Source organism: Sminthopsis crassicaudata, chromosome 1, assembly GCF_048593235.1.
Source record: "Sminthopsis crassicaudata isolate SCR6 chromosome 1, ASM4859323v1, whole genome shotgun sequence".
NCBI lineage: Eukaryota > Metazoa > Chordata > Mammalia > Dasyuromorphia > Dasyuridae > Sminthopsis > Sminthopsis crassicaudata.
In genome coordinates this window covers 1,385,472-1,404,887 of record NC_133617.1, presented here as the reverse complement: position 1 = coordinate 1,404,887, position 19,416 = coordinate 1,385,472, and the positions used below count along the sequence as shown (strand labels likewise).

General features: G+C 40.4%; 1 long non-coding RNA gene across 1 annotated transcript; it reads right to left on the bottom strand.

Moving 5' to 3' along the window:
* Positions 1-5,811: 5,811 nt before the first annotated feature.
* Positions 5,812-15,808, bottom strand: LOC141551565 (uncharacterized). Its single transcript, XR_012484905.1, has 2 exons — positions 15,645-15,808; positions 5,812-7,807 (listed from the first exon to the last, which is right to left on the bottom strand). It is a non-coding gene; the product is annotated as an uncharacterized LOC141551565 (long non-coding RNA).
* Positions 15,809-19,416: the final 3,608 nt, after the last annotated feature.

Here is a 19,416-nt window from a genome sequence, read left to right as displayed (position 1 = left end):
TCTTTCATCATTTATTACTGAAGAAAACATTTCCAGTACAATATTGAATAATAATGGTGTTAATGGCTACCCTTGTTTAACCTTGACCATATTAGGAATACATTTAGGCAACTAACATTCACATTACTTTGGGAACAGCACTTGCAGTATAATGGCCATGCCCAAGAAGAAGCTTCAGGATCTTGTTGAGATCTATCCCACATCTATGAGTGAGACTGGGGAAGGCATCTTCTATGTAATTGGCCAATATATGGACTATCTTTAAATGATCTGGGTATGAAATACATTTTTGTGAATTGTTCAGTAAGAGAAGGTTTGTCACTGAGTGTTGCAGAAGAGGAGGTAAAAAATAGAAAAAAAGTAAGTTGGACCATGTCATCTTCATATACACTTCTAATTGTGTATCTGAGGAGGTGGTTCACAAAACCAGAATGGCAAAAAACAGCTGCGTTTTTCTTTGCATACATAAATAGTTATCAGTTCAAAATGTTTATTCCAGTCTCCTGTCACTATCTTAGGTTCCCTCTGCAGTATGTACTGCCAGTTGTCCTGCTGGATTCAGAAAGTTGACTTTGGAGGGGAAGCCTCCTTGTTGCTTCAACTGCTCCCCATGCTCAGAAGGAGAAATCTCCAGTCATAGGGGTGAGTTACTGAAAGGAACCCTACTTCTTGGTAATTTGGGGCAGTACTAGCATGTCTCTTTGGGTCTTCACTGTATATGTGACAGGGCAATAAAAAAGTGAAGATCACAAAAAAGAAGGAGAAACAATGAGGAGAAAAAAAATTTTTAGGAAAGAGAGAGAATGATGAAGTATGGATGTAGTGTGTCACTGAAGCATTCTAGCTGCTAATTTCAGGTCTCATGGATCTGAAAGCTAGGGTGAAAATAAGGACAATCCAATATTCCAAATACTACTGAAATAATGCAATGGAGGATCCAAAGACTATTTTTCTTTTAATTAATTGATGGGATGAAGGTATTAAAGGGTTACCTTTTCATTGTTGAATATATCCTGAAAAGGCTTCATTTCTCTTATGATTTATAAAAGGAACAATTCCAAAACAACAGAAAAACGTTTTCTATAAGAAACTTGCCAGCTATTTAATAGCTTATTAATCAATCAGTCAATCAATAGTCATTTAATAGTTGAAGAACTTGGTCATAAATAATGGGACAGAGTGATAAAAGGGAGGTGAATCCTTCATTCAGGGAGATTCTATTCCAGCAGAGGAGACAAGAATACACATACTCTCTGTATCTACCAAGAAAATGCTTAAAAATTCATATAAATTCAACAATATTAATTGTGGAAAGGTGTAAACTGGGAGCTGCAAAGAACGAGGAAGTATGGATACAAGCAGCTCTTCAACTTGAGTGGTTGCCCAACACAACACAGAATCAATCTGGATATTTGATACTGAAGGGCTCCACTGTCTAAGCTTACTATCCTTAGTGATTATGTTAAGAAAAAAAGTAACATCACTTATGTAAAAGAAATAAAGAGAACTTGAACCCAAGCCAACAGTGATCAAGGGCTTTAACAGAGCTGATCTGGCCAGTGTACCAAGGAACTTACCAGTGACTGTGTCATACAGTAAAGAGAGAATGGGATTTTGCGTCCTATGGAAGCAGAAGGACTTGCTGCAGCTCTCCTATTTATTTCTTGCTGTGGGAATGAAGAGAAATGCTTTAATCTAAATTTTAAGTCCTTGTTTGTCTCCTGCAGATGCTGAGCAGTGTCAGAAGTGCCCAGAGGGTGAATATCCCAATGAGCAGAGAGATCAATGCCTCCCCAAGATTGTGACCTTCCTGGATGTGAATGACCCTTGGGGGAAGGCAGTGACAGCTGTAGCTCTTTCACTCTCATTGCTCACTGCCCTGGTTCTGTGGGTCTTTGTGAAATTCCAAGACACTCCCATAGTCCAAGCCAATAATAGGAACCTCAGCTACTTGCTCCTCACCTCCCTTTCCTTCTGCTTCCTCTGCTCCTTGCTCTTTGTGGGCCATCCCACCACTGCTTCCTGCCTTTTCAGACAAACAGTATTTGCAGTTGTGTTCACAGTGGCTATTTCCTCTATTTTGGCCAAAACCATCATAGTGGTTCTGGCTTTCAGACTTACAGGGCCAGGGAGCAGGATGAGAATATTCCTTCATCCTAGAGTGCCCTACTGTGTTGTTCTTATCTGTTCTGGAATTCAAGGGCTTTTCTGTGCCATCTGGTTGGGGACCTGTCCCCCCTTTCCAGAGGCAGACACACACTCTGAATCCAGGTACATCATCCTCACATGTAATGAGGGCTCCGCCTTTGCATTTTACTGTGTCCTGGGCTACATGGGCTTTCTGGCCCTGGGCAGCTTCACCATAGCCTTCCTGGCCAGGAACCTGCCTGATGCCTTCAATGAAGCCAAGTTCATCACTTTCAGCATGCTGGTGTTTTGCAGTGTCTGGATCTCTTTCCTCCCCTCATATCAGAGCTCCAAAGGGAAAGCCGTCATGATTGTGGAGATCTTCTCCATCTTGGCCTCTAGCACTGGGTTACTGGGCTGCATTTTTTTCCCCAAATGTCTTGTGATTCTCCTGACATCATGGGGAAATACCATAAAACAGAACAAGAATCAAAGGAGTTCCAGGAGCAAGAATTTTTCTTTTTTCTAAAATTTGATATCTTTATTTGCCCCCATTCCATGTAAAACACTATTTTAAACGTTTTTTTAAAGGTTTGACTTCCACATTCTCTCCCTTCTTTTTCAACCTCAGAACCATTAAGAGGCCACATGTGTAGTTACACAAAATATTTATATAAATGTCTTGTTGAGAAATATACATGCGTTATCCCTTGGCTTCAGAAAAAGACCCCTTAAAAATATTTTTTTTTACAATCTGTGTAACACCAACAGTTTCATCATCAAGATCTTCAGAGTCGTTTTGGATTATTGTGTTGTTGAAAAATCAAAAGTTATTTGCAGGTGTCCTCTTCACTCTTTTGCTGATCTTTGTAAACATTCCCTTTCAGTTTTCATATTGAAGAGGAAACCCCCAAACTCCAAAAAATCCTTAAAGGAGAAAACCTCCTTTGATTCTGCCTCAGTGAGGGGACTCCACTCCCAGCACAAATAGTTTCTTCTGTGTTATCTGGGTTGGGATGGCTCAGGCCTGAAATCCATTCAATTCAATTCAAATTACAACCCTGGCTGAAATCCAGCCAGGAACCAGCCTGGGACTTGACTCACAAGCTCCCTTCAGCTTTTAGCCAATGCCCCCTATCATAAAAGATGTATACTAGAGCTCTCTCTTTGCACAGGGTCTAAACATGCCAGCTCCATGCCTGGCACCAAAGACTCTCTGCCCACTAGAACACTGTTTCCAGTGCCCTTTTAACTCCACCTTCATCTTTTACTAATGAGACTTTAACTTTACTTCCAAATACCAAAATAAACCTTTTTTAGCAATCTAGGTTTTCGGATCTGTAAATTCCTTTACAAGGGACTCTTGAGCTGCCACTAGACCTCATTTTACTCCGTATTCTTGCCTCAAATCCAAAGGGATTGCCGGGGAACTCCCTTGGACTCCTTGTACATCGAACCTGTCACTAGACCTCAATTAAACCCTAATTTCATTTAGGTACCCCCAATTCTAAACCTGATCACTATGTGTGTGAATATCTTTCCAGATTTTTCTGATCATCATATTTACAGAATCATCAAAGTATTCCATCACAATTCCATACCACAATTTTTTCAGCCATTCTTCATTTGATGAGAATTCCCTCAATTTACAATTCTTTCCCCAAGAATACAGGTGATATCAATATTTTTGTACAAATATTTCCTTTTCATTTTTTCCTTAATCCCTTTTAGGTTTTAAGTGTTACTTTTAGATGGAAGAATCTGCATAATTTTGTGGGCTTTTCAACATATATCATATATTTTAATCATTATCAGTTGAGAACTGGCTCATATTTTAATATATTTCATTCCTTTATCTATACATTTGAGAAGAGTTGGCTGCAACAAAGGAAGTTGCTTCAAAATTGTTTTCACAATGACTACTACTACAGGCATTTCCCCCTTTTATTCTATTTTATTTTTTTCAATTTATCCCTCATAAAAAGCTCTTACTTTTCATCATACATTTCACAGTATTCCCACCTTTCTCACCCTAGTCCCTGCTCATGTGTGTGTGTGTGTGTGTGTATGTGTGTGTGTAACTGAAGCTTCCCTCATTCTCCCAATATCCTCTGTTAGGAGCACTTTGAGGAGACCCTACACAGAAGTCAAAATGAAGCTTTGTTTTAAGATTATTTTTTCCCCTGAGATTTACTCCAAAGAGGGAAGAATGAGCCCCAAAGAGGACCCTGACCTCCCCATGTGGAGGGGCAAATTCCATGAAGATCCAAAAATGGATCTTCCATTGGAAGGGTCTCAGATTGGACAGAGACAGTTACGTGACAGAAGGCAAGTTCAAATCTGGCATCAGGCACTTACTGGAATGACTTTCTGACCCAAGGCAAGTCCTTCACCTTATTTGCTTCAGTTATTTCATCAGTCAAAGGAGTTGGAGGGGGAGCGGCAAAGCCCTCTAGGGAAAGTTCAAAATGGGATCACTGAAGATTAGATCTGACCAAAATGACTGAACCTTGCCGGGCCCATTTCCTAGATCTAGAGAAGGAAGGGACCAACCTAGAATCACGAGGTCTCTGAGCTTCTTGACAGTTCTGCCTAAATGGTCCTTTATTTTGTTACACATAATGAGGTTGGGAAGATGGCCTGGGATCCCATAGGCAAAGGCAGATTTACCAAAGTATACCCATACCATACCAAAGTATGGGCATAAAAATGTAATGTACTTCTCTAAAATATAATCTTCTCTGGGATCAGGTTGCTTGGGTGGCTTCTGGAGGTAGCCTTTGTTTCAATTCAAAGTAATAATCACCTCAAATGCAGCCAGGAATTAAAGTACAGATGCTTTATTTTCTCTTTCAAAGTATAGTCTCCTTCCTTGGGCCTGGTTAGATTTCTTAGAGGCTTATCTCTCTCCTTGGTTCCCAGAGCTCTTGCTGCTAGTCCTTTGCCTCTGCCACCTTCAGTCTCTCCTCCTCCGAATGTCTCCATCCAGCACAAAGATGGAAGTTGCAATGAATCTGACTCTACCTCTAAGAGTGGGCTCATGGGTCTATGTGTCTCTGGCCCTGAGAGCTTCTTGCTTATATGCTGTGCACTGAGTGTACTCCAATCATTACATCACTAGGAAACCTTTATTTGTTGTAGGATTACATTAATGCTAAATTAGATTTAACCATTTTCTCCTCAATTCCACAGTACCTTTGTTCAAGTTCTGGCCCATAATATATACTTGGAGGATCAGATCAATCACACTGAACCATGCTAAATTAGATATTTATCATCTCTATCAATTCCACTGTCTTAGTACCTTGTAAGATTCATAACATATATGCTTCCAGATTTTTCTGGTCATCATATTTACAGAATCATCAAAGTACTCAATCACAATTACATAGCACAATTTCTTCAACCATTCTGCATTTGATGAGAATTCCCTCAATTTATAATTCTTTCTCCAAGAAAATAGGTGACATGAATTTTTTGTATATATATATATATATATATATTTCCTTTTCCTTTTTTTCTTAAACCTTTTTGGGTTTCCAGCTATGTGGCAGTTTTAAGTGGATGAATTTGTGTAATTTTATGGCTTTTACAACATATATGATATATTTTAATCAATATCAATTGGGAATGGCTCATATTTTAATACATTTCATTCCTTTTTCTATACATTTTTATTATAAATTTTTATTGACGGAACATATGCATAGATAATTTTTTACAACATTATCCCTTTCACTCACTTGTGTTCCAAATTTTCCCTTCCCTCCCTCCACCGCCTCCCGTAGATGGCCGGAAGTCTTATACATGTTAAATATGTTATAGTGAAGTACCCAGGCAAGAGAAAAACAGGGCAGCCAAAATAATGAAAATTTAAGAGCGTTGATTGCTAGCTAGCCACTGCACCCCACTAGAACAGGGGAGTCAGCAAATGAGTGATCTCAGGGCAAAAGAAGAGACAGACATCAAAATGATACATTTGTCATAATAAAGGAATTTCTATTCTAAACGGGGGCAAAGACATTATCACTTTAAGGGAGTCATTCTCAGACAGCAGCAAGGAGTATTTCTTTAAGGTTATCAGGTTGTCAAGGATTCAGGTCTCTCAGGACAGCACATCTGCATTAGGGAATGAAGAACTAGTAATAAACTTCTAACTACAAAGATTCAAGATTATGTTTCTCACAATCTGATTTGGGGTGCTTTTCCACTTAACTCCCCCCTTTTCTTGACACCATCAGAGACTGGACTCATCAGAGTCTAGGGGAGAGTAAGTGATCCTGGCAACAAACAACTTAACAGTCTGGATCCTCTTCCTGATATAATTAGGCAAGGGGCAATCAGTAGAACCAGCAGAAATAGGGTAAGGGTGCCTATCATGGAGGTCACAAGAGAGGTTACCCAGGGGAAGCAATTGAAAAGTGACTGGGACCAAGACATTGATTGGGGTTCAGACATCTCCTAGTCCTTGATCTGTTGTTTAATGGCAGAGAGGGACTCTCTTATCACCCCAGAGCTGTTAGCATAGAAACAGAAACTGCCCCGAGGGTCATACATACTTCTCCTTGCTTAAAATAGAGAAAATCTAGGCCCAGATGATTCTGTAGGACCACCTCTGCCAAGGAGTTTAGAGAGTTTACATATTTTTGTGAGGGGGAACCTCAGTAATCACCACACAGTGCTTTTTGTATGGGGAGTGCTCCAGATTATAACCTTCAGATTTGATGCACCTGCCTCACCCTGCACCTCTCCCAAAGTTAATCTGAGAACGTGGGCTGTGTGCTCTGGGGACAGATTCTTAGCTGAGAGGGAAAGATTCAAGAAGGACTGGGCCTCTGTCCCCCAGGTGGTGCCTATGCCCACAAGGCAGGGGGGTGGGGGGGTGGGGGGGGGAAGTCCAGGCAGAGCCAGCAGCTTGTGGTAAGGGTAGGGCTGGTCAGGTTTATCAGCTGGTGTATTCCAGCAAGGGCTGACATAAAGGTCTTATAGGGAGACAGTTGTCCTGGGGGAAGGAGTCTGAGGGGGTGTTGTTGTGATTTCTCCCTCTAGATGAGAAGTGGTCATGGCTGGTCTCAGGGGTAAATGAGGGGGATTAATAACTGCATTAGGGCCTATGGGGATTTTTCCCTCTGGAGGGTCCTTCTTTGGATTGTGAACAAGGCTCCCAAATCTCTTCCTGCTGTATAAAACCTGATACCCCAGGTCCTTCATAGGTCCAGGTAGAACTATGGCTGCCCAAAAGTATCATTTCAGGCCTCCACTTCCCCCAGTAATTCTCATTAGGGTCCACACATAACCATGGGAAAATTAGTAGCTGGACCTCCCCAATAGGGTGGGGGAAGCAAGAGACAGGATCAGGCCAGAAAAAGGGATAAGATACAAAAACACCATCTTCCTTAGTCAGGTCCTGCAGGCGTCTCAGGAGCGGGGCAAGGCCTCACATGTGAATGATGGACCCAAGCCTTCCAGTGGGCCACTTTCACTGCTGAGGAATTAAAAGGATGACCTGGTGTGGGCTGGTTCAGCAGGGTTCCAATGCAGAGCCATGAGGAACTTTTCTGTTCAGGATCCAAACCCCCAGGTGGAGGTCCAATCAAGCAGGCTGGGGCAGGGGAGGCTGAGCAGAGGTGGGATAGAGAGATCTGGCCACTGTCAGGGTGTCCTGGAGAGCCTGTAGGGACTTGAAAAGGGAATCATTAGCAGCATCATAACAGCTGTCCTGCCCCATGTGGGGAAAGATGGGGGTGGAGCACTGAATAGGCTTCCAGTGAGACAGGTTAGTTTTACCCTACTGATGAGGGGTTGTCGCCATAGTAATCCTGCTCAGTATGAGAGGAACCTCAGGTTCAGACATTTGGTGTGCTTGGCTGAGGAGCCAATGGGGCGAAGCTACCATCTGTGGGATTATGACTGAAAGCGTCTAAGTCAGAATCTCACCAGGTCTCAGCAGCCCTGAATCAGGGCTTAGAAATGTGCTTTTTAAGTGTCCTGCTCATGCCTTCTATCTGATCCGAAAACTGTGGTCCATGGCACAGTGCAGGTGTCCTTGAACTCAAGCGCCCATCCCAGGGAGCAAACAACATTAGAAACAAAAGCCAAGCCACTGTAAGACTGGAGGGAGAAAGGGAGTGAGAAGCGGGGAATAATCTCAATTCACAAGTTTCTTGGTCACAACCAAAGCAGATTCAGACTTCACAGGAAAGGCTTCAGGCCATCCTGAGAAGGTATCAACAAATACTAAAAGAAAATATCATTGAACCCAAACTTCCATGTCCATGAAATCAACTTCCTAGTGTTCCCTGGGTGTGAACCCTTGTGGGGCACAGGGCAGGCAAAGTGGGGGGATGGGCAAGGTTCACTTTGGCACAGGTCAGGAATCAGCGGGTGTTGGGATTACTAAGTGAGAACTGAGGTTGTCTGGATAGTTACAAGGTGAGAACTCAGGTTGACTTGGTAGAAGGAGCAAGCCCATTGGCTGGGGTGGTTCTTCCCAGAAGCCCTTGCATTATCCCACGCCCATTCTCTGGGAGAATAAAAGAGAGAGCACTGTGCCTGAAGAGCAGATCGGCCTGGAGAAGGATAAGAGCTGGAGGAGATTCAGAGCCAGGATTCAAGAAGGAAGACTCTGAATTGCATCAGGCTTGATGGGGCTCTCTGCAGGAAAGGAAGTCACTTCTTTGGACAAGAGTTAACAGCAACTGCCTGGAGACAACGGTTCGTTACAGGAAGAAGAATCTGTCTGAGAGATTTGAGTAGACACAGCAGATCTCTTCCCAGAGAGCGATCCAGCAGCTTCTAGAGACGACAGCTCATTACAATTGGCGTCCACACGTGGGGCCAGGACTTTTGCTTATCCTGACAAGAGGAGCTAGACCAGACCTTCGCAATTTGGCGCCCGAACAGGGACAGACACGGTCCTGATTCCAGTGGAAAAGCTTCCGATCTAGATCTCAGTCTCTCTGACCCAGAACCGTGAGTAACGAGGAAACTTTGTTAAAGATTAAGTGAGCGTACTAATAGATAAATAAGGAACTTAACTTGTTAAGGGCTAAACCAGGAATCTCTTATAGTGAAATGGGGCAAACACCTTCTGTTCAAGGAAAATGTTTAGAGAGCATCATCAAGGTTATGAAAAGCCAAGGCTTGATTATAATTTTAGAGGAGATTACTGAACTTTTAAGAACTGTGAAGGTCATATGTCCTTCTTTTTCTCTGGAAGAAGAATTGGATCCAGATGAGTGGAGATTAGTAGGAGAGCAATTAGGTGAACACTACAATTGTCTTTGTGACATTTTACCCTTTGGTTCCAGACCAAACTCAGTTTCCAAAGATACAATTCATACCTACAATTTAATCCAAATGGCTTTAAACAATGTTATTCTAAAGGAAGAGATGAAGGAGCAAAATGGGGAGGTGTCAACTAAACTAGGTGAAAAGGATGAATCAGATAACAATGAAGTTAAGTACAATTCTGAGCAACAGCAACAGGAGCACCTCCCATCTCCTCCCTCAATTAACCCTTCATGGGTGGAGCAAGAAGAAGGAGAGGAAGAGGCAGAAACACAAACAGAATTGCCTGTGAAGGCAGTCTAAGCCTATGACAAGATTAGAAAAAGCATTGGTTAAAGCTAAGAGAGAAGGACAGGATATAAGTGATTTTATACATGCATATCCTGTGATTGAAGAGATTGACTCTGTAGGTAATAAAAGGAGAAGATATGCACCTTTAGATTTGAATAAAATTAAGGATTTGAAAAAAGGTTGTACCCTTTATGGGGCTACATCAGCTTATGTTAAAATGTTACTAGATGGTTTGTCTTATGAAGTCCTAACCCCGAATGATTGGAAATCCATAGCAAGGATATGTCTGGAACCTGGAGAAAATTTATTATGGCTTGCGGAATTTCATGAATTATGTAAAATTCAAGTCAGATGCAATTTGGAAATAGGAGTTAACACACAATTCACTTTTGAGCACTTGGCTGGTGAAGGTCGGTATGGAGAGAATTCGGAACAGATTAATTATACCATGACAATATATGAACAAATTGCTAAGGCTGCAATAAAAGCTTGGGGTGTCCTTCCTGGACAGAAAGATCGTGGAGAGGCTTTCACTAAAATACAGCAAGGTCCCAATGAACCTTTTGCAGATTTTGTGGGACGTTTGCAAACTGCTGTCAAAAGAACAATTGGAGAAAATTCAGCTACAGAAATAATGACCAGACATCTGGCTAAGGAAAATGCCAATGAGATTTGCAAAAGAATTATATGGGGATTAGACAAAGATGCTCCTTTAGAGGAGATCATAAGACGCTGTGCTACAGTGGGAACAAATGCTTTTTACACCCGGACAATGATGAATGTGGAAAGACAGGGTCCCTCATGGCAAGGGCCTTCTAGAGAAACTCGGCGATGTTTTCAATGTGGAAAAATTGGACATCTAAGAGCTCAGTGTAGGTATGGAGATACAGTGAGAAGACAGGGTGAGAGAAGACCTAAAACCCCATGTCCAAAATGCAACAGAAGACTCCATTGGGCATCAGAGTGTAGAATAATTCAGGGAAATGGGATGAGGGACCCAGATCCAGGGCCCCAGGCAAAAAAGACTTGGGGCATGATGGCAGCTGATGTTACACCCAAAGAGCCTTTAGAAGGCCAGGACTCTGATTTAATCAAGCAGAAGAAAAGCAATCACATGGCAGAAAGGGATTACCCAATCAGTCAGTCAAAAGCCAATCAGATTGAAAAAATGGATTACACTTGGGGAGAATACAGGCCTTTTAAACCAACAGGGCTGTGTCCAGTGCAAACAATTCCAATGTAATTGCCAGATGATGAGAAGAGATTTAGAAAGTGGTAAATAGAAGGTAATTAGATAGGTTAAATGCCTGGGAGAGAGGGTTTGCTTGTATTTCTTCAGCAGGAGAAGGAATCAGATGGGTGCCAACGAGTCATATTCGCCTTGTCCACCAGAGAGAGACAGAAAAAGAGAAAGACTTCAAAATAAAGGAGAAGATCTAAGAAACATCTGACACTGAAAGATCATGAATAATAAGAAGACTGTTAAAGAACTTTAAAAACCAGCAGGAATCATTGGACTTCCTCACACAAGATGAGACTAATGGACAATGGACTTATGGACATTTATAAATTTTCAATTTATGATTATTTGATTATGATTATGTTATATACTTCTAGCATGTGTTATGTTACTATGTTACTATGTGCTTATGTAATTTATGTAATTATCTGTAATACTTCCCATATTGATGGATTTATGTTTCAAGGTCATGACTGTCCTATGTTCTAAATCAAAAGAAAGGGGGAGATGTTGGGATTACTAAGTGAGAACTGAGGTTGTCTGGATAGTTACAAGGTGAGAACTCAGGTTGACTTGGTAGAAGGAGCAAGCCCATTGGCTGGGGTGGTTCTTCCCAGAAGCCCTTGCATTATCCCACGCCCATTCTCTGGGAGAATAAAAGAGAGAGCACTGTGCCTGAAGAGCAGATCGGCCTGGAGAAGGATAAGAGCTGGAGGAGATTCAGAGCCAGGATTCAAGAAGGAAGACTCTGAATTGCATCAGGCTTGATGGGGCTCTCTGCAGGAAGGGAAGTCACTTCTTTGGACAAGAGTTAACAGCAACTGCCTGGAGACAACGGTTCGTTACAGGAAGAAGAATCTGTCTGAGAGATTTGAGTAGACACAGCAGATCTCTTCCCAGAGAGCGATCCAGCAGCTTCTGGAGACGACAGCTCGCTACAAGCGGGCAGCAGTCTCAGTGAGGGATTCCATTCCAGGCGAGAAAAAAAGAAACAGCAAAGCAGACCATTATAAGTGAGTCCCCCCTAAGTGAGTTAGAGAGTGCAGTTTTGAAACAAAGAATAGCACAAGGCTTTTGGAAGAGTCACATCCTTCTTCAGGGCGATGCCAGCCCTGGCCATCAGCTGGGCAAGGAGGATCTTGAGGCATGTAGGAGGGTCAGTTCCCCATAGGTTTCATTGAACTCCCCCTTATCTGGAGTTGGTACATGTGCAAGTAACTAGCCCTAAGTTGTATCAGTCCTAATTAACAGAAGGGGGTTGCAAATAGGGCAACTGAGGCAGAAGAATTCAGGGAAACTGAGGTAGGGCCATTTAGGGAACTGTGGCACAACAATTCAAATCATTGAATTACCTTCCCCTAGATACCAGGAAGTCCCAGAACCATAATGTTGACCAGCCCTATTTGAGGCAATAAACCAAAATAGAAGTAGAAAAATGCAAGGACTTATATGGCAAGGGCAAGCCTCTCCCTGACAACCCCAAGGTTCCCTGTTGCAGCTGACAGATGGAGCACCATCTCAGCCAGAGAATCTAGTTTGAGATGGACAGTTCATTGTGTTAGGTGGTCTGCAGTCATTTATGCATTTAGCTCAGCCTCTGCTTATAGAGCAGCAGGGCTCAAGACAGTTGTGCTGCCCATTCAGAGGGGCAGCCCACTCCAGGGGAGAAGGGTGAGGCCTGGAGTAGCTCCACCTGTCTCCACCCAGGATACAGATTTCTGAGCAGAGCTATGAGAGTATGGGCAGTTAGACCATGAAGGCAGGCAAACTCTGGACTTGAGAGGCCTGAAACGTCCTTTGAGAAGGCTGAGGTACCAGTTAAGAACCTGGGGTTACATGACTGGAGACTGCCAAGTCCCAAGGTGTCTGATTTCTGGTTGTTTAAAAAAAATGCCAAACACTGAGTCTGCCAGAGCAACTCCAACAGAATAAGGGGTTTCAAAGTTAAAGCATAACCAGCAGTCACATTCCAGTAGATTTAAGCAAGGAATAAAAACCAAAAAGGACTGCTTAAAGGACTTCTAATTCAATGTGAACTAGTGAGATAGGGGGTGGGCAGAAGTATCTAGGGCAAATGAACAGGAAACTAGGGGGTCCCATTCTTCCACTTTCCTCAGTTTCCTAGCTCTTCTTCTCTCCCTTTTTTCTCAGGCAAATAGAATCATCCAAAAAAAAAAGCAAATAAATTGTCAAATAGCCATCCCATATATAAATCCCAAGGGTGAATTCCTATACATATCAATGTAGGGTTTCCTAAAAATCATTCATACATAACAGCAGGAGTTACACAATTTTAACAATTTCCATCCCAATCTCAATACACAGTAATAAATGACCCATTCAGGATGTAACAGTCATCCATCAACTGTTAAGTTCTTACTAAGCGCTAATGAGATAATGAGATATTAGGTTCTTACTATGTGCTAAGTCGGTACTTAACAATTCTCTGTTCACACCAGTGTGTACCCAATAAAACTAAAGTTAGTGGTAGTGGTTGTTGTTTTTAAATCCTTAGTGAGAAACATTGTTTTGTGACTAGAAATGAGAGCTTAGCCCAGACAAGTGGCTATGTACATGTGAACTTTTGTTGACAACTGAATTTAAAGCAGCATTTTAAATGGAGTTTACTTCCCACCCCATTTTTCTAGACTCAGGGCACAGGTTGTCCCTTGTAACACTTTCCCTCCTTCATACTCATGTCACTTCCAAAATCCCTTTTGTTGTTATTGTTCAGTCATTTTTACTCTCCATGACCCAATTTGGGGTTTCCTTGGCAGAGATACTAGAGTAGCTTGCCATTTCCTTCTCCATCTCATTTTACAGATAGGGAAACTGAGGCAAACAGGGTTAAGTGACTGACCCAGGGTCACATAGCTAATAAGTGTCTGAGGCTATATTTGAAATTACCTTCCTGACTCCAAATGCTCTATGCACTGTGCCCATCTATAATGTCCTGTAGTCTCCAGAAACTGCCGATCACTCTCTGAGAGGAGATCTGCTGTCTCCACTCAATCTCTCAGCCAGATTCTTCTTCCTGTAGAGGGCCACCAACTCTCACCTAGAGTAGACTCCTCCTCCTCTGGAGTGCCACCCTCTTTTAGCTCCCAGAGAATGGGTATGGGATAATGCAAGGGTTGTGGGAAGATTACTTCTACCAATGAACTTGCTCCTTTTAAACATGCAAGCTCCTCCCCAGGAGTTCAAAGGGGTAAAACTCCCATTAAAGGGCAGAACCAGAGAATTGTTAAGTACCAACTTAGCACTTAGTAAGAACCTAACAATCAATCATTTTCCAATTCCCCAAATCAGTCTATTAGGGGAAGGGGGCAAAGTATCTCATCCAAAAAAATGCTTCATGCTAAATAGGGGCAAAGACAGTCTGAGATAGAAAGACTGGTCCACAAGGACTGCTGCAAGATGTGGGGAGGCCAAAATAGACTGGCCAGCAGCTGCCCATGGAAAGAAACATGCTTGTCTCACAGGACAGCCAAACGGCTGTCAGCTATAGTCCCAATAAAAACAGCAATTAGGTTTCACAGACCACTGTTAATTGTCCTCTCATCATTTAGAAACCTTAAAAACCTGAATATCCTCAGACATGAATGTGTAGATAACCAGGCTAAATACTTATTTGCCTAAGTATTTAGGATATAATGATTACATATAACCAGAATGGAAACAGCAAGGTATGACATAATTGAATTGCATTAACAAAATCTACTGACCATTGGCATCTATTACACACAGGAGGAAAAAAAAATGCAGAGATATGGCTATAACATAATAGAAAAACTGATCCTTCAGCACATACAGGACACAGGATAAAGTAGCCTTAACCCTGTTGTACCCCAGAGGTTGGAGTTTTAAAACTCCCTACAAATATTAATTACAAGCCCAACAAATTTTACCCCCTAACAAATTCCCTTGAACAAAGTTTCAGGTAAATCCCAAACAGCTATTTACCATGGCCTTATATTGATAACAGTAAGAAATTTGTTCCAATAAGTTCGCAAGTCATCTTTCATATCTAAGTAGGCAGTGTCACAAGTCGAACATTACACAAATCATTTTGCTTTAAAATACCTAATACATAGAAAAATTCCAAATTACATATTGCCTATAACAGAAACATTTTCAAAGGACAAAAAAACTATTATTTTCAGAAGTCCTTTAAATGAGGGGCATACAATCAATGCAATCAATTAAAACTCACACAGAATATCCTAATATCACATAAAAGAATCTGAAATCCTTTAAAACATCAATTAAACTTTTAAAAATAACTTTACCAAATTATACATCACATTTTGACTATATTCCTTAACCAAGGAAATAATTATGTATTCAAAAAAACAAAAAACAAACAAACAAACAAAAACAAATGTAGGCTGTCTCTTTAAAATCACAGTTGCTCCTGTTAGCTGGCTTGATAAAAAAAAGGCTGGAACACACTTAGTGGGAAGGAAAGGGGGGAAAGGAAGGTTAGCTAAATCTGCACAAAAGATGCCCTCCTGTTCCTACTCAAACTTCCCCACACAGAAATCCTTCCATTAAAACCCTTCCTTTTTCTCTTCCTACTTAACTCTTCTCTTTCCCTCAGCTACACACTATAAACACATTTTAACAATCCTTCTATTAGATGCTTTATTGCTAAAGTAGCAGAAGCAGTGGGGGAAGGGGAGAATTGAAACTTTACCTTTGAAAACAAAAGATCCACTCCTGTTTCTCTTACTCCCACCTCTTCTCTTTCCTTACTCCTGAAACCCTTCAAAGCTACAGCTGCTCCTACAAATCAATCCATCATAAATCACCATAATTCTCCTTTCCTTTTCCCTTCAAAAGTTTTAAGATTCACAATACAGTTAAATAGCTAAATAATTCCATAAAACCCACATGTCCAACAAACATAACCCATAATGTTAATAATTTACCCAATGTTTCAGAAGCAAACCAAATAGTTGATTTTTTTTTTAAGTTTTTCTTCCTTCTGCCTGAGTGTTTCAGCGTCACTAGCATAAACTTCTTTTTCCCAGGCAGCATTAAGCAGATAAGGTTTTATTGACATTACTCCTCTCTAGAAGGCTTTGAAAACCTGCTTCTCAGGGAGAACTTCCCCACCAGTTTAAAATAGTTGACTTTTCTATTCTTTTACTTACAAATTAGTACAACAAGTTAAAAAGTTTAAAATCACAGACACACAAAAATTTTCTATACCAACCATAGTTGGACAACATGGAAATAACCAAATGCCAAATTCTTAACCATTGTTCTTAAAACTTAACAGAGCTCTTTGAATCAGCACAACAGATAGACAAGTCACAAACACAGAACAAAAATCACAGAGACATAAGGGCACAATTACAATATTAAACAAAACATTTAACATATACAGACTAGAGGCTATTCAGAAACCTTAGAATAGCCTTGAGGGAAGTTGTTGCAGCACAAGAGTCTTCACTCCCAGAATCCAAAAGGAGCTTTTTAGGCTTCTGAGCCTCATTTTAGTACATGAATCTGTCTTCACAGAAAATACCCAGAGAACCAGCTATTGCAAAAAGTCACTCAGAACCAGAGTTGTGCCACTGACACACAGAACCAAACAGACACAAATACACTTAAACACAAAGAGACAGTAGACAAACAATTCTGGAACAAAACAGACAGCCAAACCAGCAGGGCACTCCGCCAGCATTCTGGGGAGGCCTTAATCATTGCTGCGTCCAGCATAATGACCTACAATCCTTGAGGACTCACCCAGAAACAAACCTGTTGCCAGAATGCTCAAAGCAAATTGAGTCAAAATTATGTCTCCTTTCCTGCTCCACAAGGGTGGATGACCAAAGTCTGAAGCCGAGGAACGTCTCTCGTTGCCTACCCTTTAGAGACACTAAGCCCCCTTGCCCTTCAAGGAAAGGGACTGGCTGTCAAAACAGAACCAAAGGTTATCTAGCTGGGGAGCCTCCAAATGAAGTACCTAAGTGAGAGAAAAACAGGGCAGCCAAAATAATTTTAAAACTGTGTTACATCATCAGTTTCATCATAAAGACCTTGAGAGTAGTTTTGGATTATTGTGTTGTTGAAAAAGAAAGTCATTTGCAGGTGACTAGTCTGCTATATTGCTTGACTTTGTAAATGTTACTTTTCAGTTTTCATATGTTTGTGAATATCTTTCCAGATTTTTTTGGTCATCATACTTGCAGAATCATCAAAGTATTCCATCACAATTACATATCACAATTTCTTCAGCCATTCTGCATTTGATTGGAATTCTCTCAATTTCCAATTCTTTCCCCCCAAAAAAAAGTGACATCAATATTTATGTACATATAATTCCTTTTCCTTTTTTTCTTAATCCCTTTTGGGTTCCAAGCCATGTAGTGTTACTTTTAGGTGAATGCATTTGCATAATTTTATGGCCTTTTCAACATGTATTATATATTATAATCAATATCAATTGAGGACTGGCTCATATTTCAAAATATTTTACTCTTTTATCTGTACATTTGAGAAAACCTGGCTGCATCAAAGAAAGCTGCTTCAAAATTCTTTTCACAATGACTATTGTTAACTGCATTTCTCCCATTTATCCTATTTTTTTAAAATGTATCTGTCATCAAAAGGTTTTACTTCTCACCACACTTTTCACAATATTCCCTCTTTTCACACCTAACTCCCTGCTCATATTAATTTTCCCTCCTACTATTTTGCAAAATAATATGGATTTCTATATCTATGTTGAGTTTGTATATTATTTCCTCTTAGAGCCAATTCAAATGATTGTAATATTGACTCACTTTCCCTCCCCTCTTTCCTTCCCTCTACTAAATGCTTTGTTTCCTCTTTAATAGTAGATAATTTATGCCTACCTACTTCTCCCTTTCCCTTTCTTCCACTACATTCCTCCAACCCTTTTATTTAATGAAATTTCTTTCATAAAGTATTCTTTCATATTCATATTCAATTCACAACTATGCACTCTTTTTATATATACTCCTTCTAACTTCCCTAATAATGGGAAATTTCTCATGAATTACTAACATCATCCTCCCGTGTAAAAATGTAAACAGATAAATCAGGTTAAGTCTCTTATTTCCATTTCCTGATTAATTACTTGTGCTTCTGAGTCCTGTAAGTGAAAGTCAAATTTTCTTTACAGCTCTGGTCTTTTCGTCACAAATACACAGAATTCCTCTATTTCACTAAATTCCTACATTTTCCTGAAGGTTTATAATTGGTTTTACTGGGCAGGTAATTCCTGGTTATAATCCTAGCTCCTTTGCTCTACAGAATTTCATATTCCAAATACTATAATCCTTTAAAGAAGAAGTGGCAAAATCTTGTGTATACTGACTTTCTTTTCACTATACTTGAATTCTTCCTTTCTAGATACTTGCACTATTTTCCCATTTACCTAAAAGTTCTGGAATTTGACTACCCTATTTCTGGGCATTTCCTTCCTGAATTCTTCAGACTATAATCAGTGCATTCATTCCACTTGTCTTTTACCCTTTGGAAAACCAAGAGAGTTTTCCTCGATAATATGTTAGCAGAAGATGTCTAGGAAGTCACATAATTTTAAAATGATCTTTGCTGGAGCATTATTTTTTCCAGTGAGATATATCACATTTTTTTCTACTTTTTCATTATTTACATTTTGATTGATGGTGTCTGGATTTCTCATAAGGGCATTAGTTTCCATTTGGTCAATTATACCTTATATTTCTGCCAAGACAGCAGCAGATTCAGAGTTATTACTCCTTGTTGGCTGGCATCAAGCCAGGGTTGGAACTTTGCTGGCTTGATCTGTACCACTACTGAGCTCCTATCTCACAAGAGACCTTTCCTGATGGGAAGTTGTCATAAGTTAGAAAAATCTTTTTTGTGAATGATAATATTCTAAAATGTATTTATCATCATTTTAAAGATATTTGGAGAATTTGGGGTGAGACCTGAAATGAGTTCATTATTTATTTGGCCTTCTGAGCTCTGTGTCCAAGATGGTTTTGGCAGCATAGAATAGCATTTCTTTTTCTTTCTTCCTTTCTTCCTTTCTTCCTTCTTTTCTTCCTTTCTTCCTTCTTTTCTTCCTTTCTTCCTTTCTTTCTTCTTTTCTTCCTTCTTTTCTTCCTTTCTTCCTTTCTTCCTTTCTTCCTTTCTTCCTTCCTTCCTTCCTTCCTTCCTTCCTTCCTTCCTTCCTTCCTTCCTTTCTTTCTTTCTTTCTTTCTTTCTTTCTTTCTTTCTTTCTTTCTTTCTTTCTTTCTTTCTTTCTTTCTTTCTTTCTTTCTTTCTTTCTTTCTTCTTTCCTTCCTTCCTTCCTTCCTTCCTTCCTTCCTTCCTTCCTTCCTTCCTTCCTTCCTTCCTTCCTTCCTTCCTTCCTTCCTTCTTTCCTTCTTTCCTTCTTTCCTTTCTTTTTTTTTTCTTTTTTTTTATTGAAGCTTGTTATTTTAAAAAACATATACATGGGCAAA